The following is a 4,405-nucleotide window of genomic DNA, read 5'->3' as shown; positions in this document are numbered from 1 at the left end:
TCTATTGATAACCTATTTGCATCAATACTGTTCACCTTTCTGCAAGCAAAGTTGACAACGTAAATGCATGCTTCTTGAGAAACTGTAGCAGTGAAACTCAGGAGTTGCTTTGGAATTGGAGGCGAGCTTCGCTTTGGGCACGAAAGTCTTACATAACCGGTGACTTAACAACGTCACAAAGGGGCAAAAGAGATCAGAACCCCAATTTTTTAAAGGTTACATAGGCCAATGGAATGCAATTTATTGTTTGTACAATCAGGTTTCTGTTCACACTTTGCATCTTCTGCAACAAAAGTCAACCATTTAGATCATCTGCAACGAAATCATTTGCTTCTTTGACTTTTTGTTTGCTCTTCTTATTATGGAACATAAAAGGATTAGGCATTAACATGTAGGTCGTGGCTATAAGGTCCTAATGCACTTTAACATAAAGCCAATATGATATCATCTAGTTGACTGCATGTGCTGATCTTACGCCATTGCCAATGACCATTTTAAACTGTGCTACCACCACCCTTGAAAGTAGAAGCCACCTATGTTTGGGATCCCATCTCGGAAGCCATCGCCTTGTACTCGAATTTGAACCCAACGCCACCGTCTCTTTCCGTGGGAGCCTCTGCTTCGGCGGATCAGCTTGGGGGTATGTACAGTATAGAGCCCATTTTCACACCCGTTTCGCTATGTACATGGACTTATCAAAATCAGCCCCATATGACAAAAAGGCTCAAATGAAGAAAGATCCAAATTAGTTGGGAAAGCCCCCATTGCTCTTTAGTGCAAGGAACAAATGACATTAATGGTTTTAAGAAAAACTTTGAATATAGTTGCTTACGCTCATTTGATTGTACGTTGATGAATTTTTTTAAATAATAAAATATTATATTTTTAGATAATATTATCATTAAATTTTTGAAATTTTATCTTCCTACATTTAAAGTAGATTTCGAAAACGTTTCAAAAAGAATCCATGAAAGCATAAAATACTTATTGTGATTTACCTTTGAGCTTTGAGATATTGTATGACCCAATTAAGGTTTGTACAAAATTAGAGAGCAGATAACATTTAAGAGACTCGAACACACGTCAAATCTTTCGAAGGAAATTTTCAAGTAACAGGAGCATCACATCAACTTTATAATCAGGTCGTTGTCATCGTACAATTCTTAATTGAGTCATTGCATAATATCCAAAGATAATTCACGATAAATGTTCTATGACTACGATTTTTGGACAATGTTCTATCCTTTTAAAGTGTTTTCAAACATCTGCTCTAAAAATAAAAAGATACAAATTTCGATTAATCATTATAATTTAATGTAATGATAAGGTCTGGCCATTCATTGCCCACCCAGATTGCAATTTTTTAATATTTTCGAGGCATGTGAGCTTATCAGATTAGTATAGATCTTGTATCTTTTATAGCAGTCTGATTTCATGGATGAGCTAAGCCTAAGCGATTCCTAGCAGGGACTGACTATTAGTACAAGATAAAAGATTTAGCTGCATAAACTTACTACTGCCACAACATCGATCACAATTACAACAACAAAATCCTATTCTTATATATAATAAAAGTTAGTTTCAAGCTGGTACAAACACAACTTTGCCTGAATCATAAATTTTCCCACCGGGAACAAGACCCGGCAACCTTACTGTTCCCATTTGCAAAACCATCCCAGTAAATCATCTCAGTAACGCTGTGGGTCAAAATTGAATCCGTACCGTTCTGCAGATTTTGAAAGCTAGCCAAGAGTATGAATTTTTCCAGGTAAAAGAAATTATCAGTTTCTTCAGCAGATTTTGATTTGTTGCTTACACTCATTGTTGGTCTTTGTAAACAGGTTATCAACCATGGAATTCCAGAAGATCCGATGGATGAAAGCATGGATGTGTTCAAGGAGTTCTTGAGATGCCTGCTGAGGATAAGGCCATGCTTTATTCCCAGGATCTTAACAACAGCTGCAGACTTTTGACAAGCAGTGTAAACTATGCTCGGGAAAAGGTTCACCATTGGCGTGACAATCCAAGACACCCTTGTCATCCTTTGATAGATTGCATCAAACTCTGGCCTCAAAAGCCAATTAGATACAGGTAAAAGTAAAAAGGTAAAATACCACAAATTCACCCAGGATGTTTGATAAAATAATCATTTTGGTCCTTATTTTTTTAGTACTTTGACCCCCAATATTTCATTTTAGTAAAAAATGCTCTTGAAAACCATTAATTGATTAATGATCAATGTTTATCATTGACATGGTAAGTCCTACGTGTCCAAAATCGACGACGTTTCATGTGCCATGTCAACACTTATATATGTATGATATATGTCACGTCATCACTTATGTACATGTGGTATGTTTCATGTCATCACTTTGAATACGTGTAATGTGTGACATCACAATTTTTAGTATATAGGATATATCACATCAATGACAAGTATTAGTCATTAGTCAACTATTAGTTTTCATCTAATAATGTGTCATTTTACTCTAATATGAAATATTTTGAGTTAAATTGCTCAAAAAAAATAGAGTCTAAAGTGTCTATTTTATATGACGTTAAGTGCATTTTTGTGGTATTATGACAGTAAAACCCATTATTTTCTCTCATCCTTCTTTGGCTTTTTAGCACAAAAGTTTTTGCAGGGAAGTAGTGCCGATATACACAATTGAAGCAAAGAAACTGGGTTTAAGGATCCTGGAGTTACTTGCCGAAGGCTTAGGGCTAGAACCTGGATACTTTGGGGATAAACTAAGTGAATAAACGCTACTATCAGTTAACCATTACACACCCTGTCCTGACCCGAGTTTGATTCTGGGGATGTCTAAGGATTGCGACGCCCAACTCTTAACCATTCTCCACCTGGGAGATGTAAACGGGCTTCAAGTCTTCCACGATCGGCAATGGATTGGTGTCGAGCCTTTGCGCAATGCGCTCGCGGTGAACATAGGCAACACGTTACAGGTATGAGGTATGTTATCTGTTTGTTCGAAAGAGTTTCGATCCATAGTTTTACTGATTGAATTTTGAATGGTTGAATTGCATACATTATCCTATCACCAATTTCAATCAAACAGTTTGTCTGCATTCTAACTACTGTTTTCTTAGAAGTTGTTTATTTCCTTGGAATAGGGTCCATTACCTGAACCCTTTATTAAGGGCTTAACAACAGCTAGTTTGCAAGGGCGGGCTCAGATTGTCCGTGATCAATTTCCTGACATTGAAAATCTGGTTTTTTATTTGGATGGAGCTCACAGTCCTGAAAGCATGGAAGCTTGTGCGAGGTGGTTTTCCCTTTGCACTAGGGATGATAATCACCAATCAAACCAGAATTCTGAGGCACAACAGCAATCGGACGAAAGATCCAAGGATACCGCACAGGAATGGGTTTAGGTTGAAACCTAAAAAGAAGAATCAAAAGAAGCAGAGGGAACCGAGATTTGCTTTCATGACCAAAAGTGAAATCGATCACTTAGATGATGGCTATAGATGGAGAAAGTATGGTCAAAAAGCTGTGAAGAACAGCCCTTATCCCAGGTGTATATATATTGAAATCTAATCTAAAATCTATGAATCAGCTTTTGGTTTAATTATTATATTGTTTTTTGAATCTGTTCCCTGGTTTAATTGTGGTAATTTAATATATGATTGGAAAAAAAACCAGGAGCTATTATCGTTGCACTACTGCAGGGTGTGGGGTAAAGAAGAGAGTTGAGAGATCGTCCGACGATCCACCACAGTCGTGACGACGTACGAAGGCCAGCATATGCATCCGTGTCCAATGATGCCTCGAGGAACCATCGGATTCGCCCTCGATTCCTCGAGCTTCGGTGTTCCGTCTTTCGTTGTTCCCCAACCTCAGTATCTACACCGTCATCATCAGCAGCAGCAGAGCTGAAGAGTGTGGAACATCTGGTTGTGACGAACTCGAAGGTTGCTTGAACGTCGGCTTCGTCATTGCCCCTTCTGATGATAGCATTATAGAGCCCGCAGCAGTTTATAGAGCTTTTGAATTCAAAGAATTCCCGCTTCACTTCTTCCCCAACTTCGACAACAATGATCTGGTTATGGAGCGTTTTAGAACCCAAGCTTGATTGATGGAAATTATGATGCAAATCCCAAGTATATTGAATCTGCAACCACATCCCCCCTGTTACTGAAAGTTTTCTAGCATTTTCCAAGTTGGGATTCATTCTCATGCATAATAGATCAACAACTGATTGAAGATCAACTTGAAGAATTCATTCTCTTGTGGAAATTTGAAATAGATAGGCTGAAGTTTGGTACATTTTCTTTAGGCATAATGCCATTTTTTGCAGTCAAACTTTTCAAAAGATGTCATTTTAATCCCTAAACGTTTTTCACTTCTTTAGCCCTTAATATTAGACTTAAACCGATGGCATCG

The 4,405-nt window shown here is 37.8% G+C and overlaps 1 pseudogene; it reads left to right on the top strand.

Annotated features, from left to right (window-relative positions):
- Window positions 1-485: 485 nt before the first annotated feature.
- LOC120126882 lies at window positions 486-4,164 on the top strand (annotated as a pseudogene).
- The last annotated feature ends 241 nt before the right edge of the window (window positions 4,165-4,405 follow it).

The sequence above is a fragment of the Hibiscus syriacus genome, unplaced genomic scaffold, assembly GCF_006381635.1.
Source record: "Hibiscus syriacus cultivar Baekdansim isolate YM2019G1 unplaced genomic scaffold, ASM638163v2 tig00110462_pilon, whole genome shotgun sequence".
In the NCBI taxonomy this organism is placed as follows: domain Eukaryota; kingdom Viridiplantae; phylum Streptophyta; class Magnoliopsida; order Malvales; family Malvaceae; genus Hibiscus; species Hibiscus syriacus.
The sequence above is the reverse complement of the archived record's forward strand: the minus strand, read 5'-3'. Positions and strand labels throughout refer to the sequence as shown.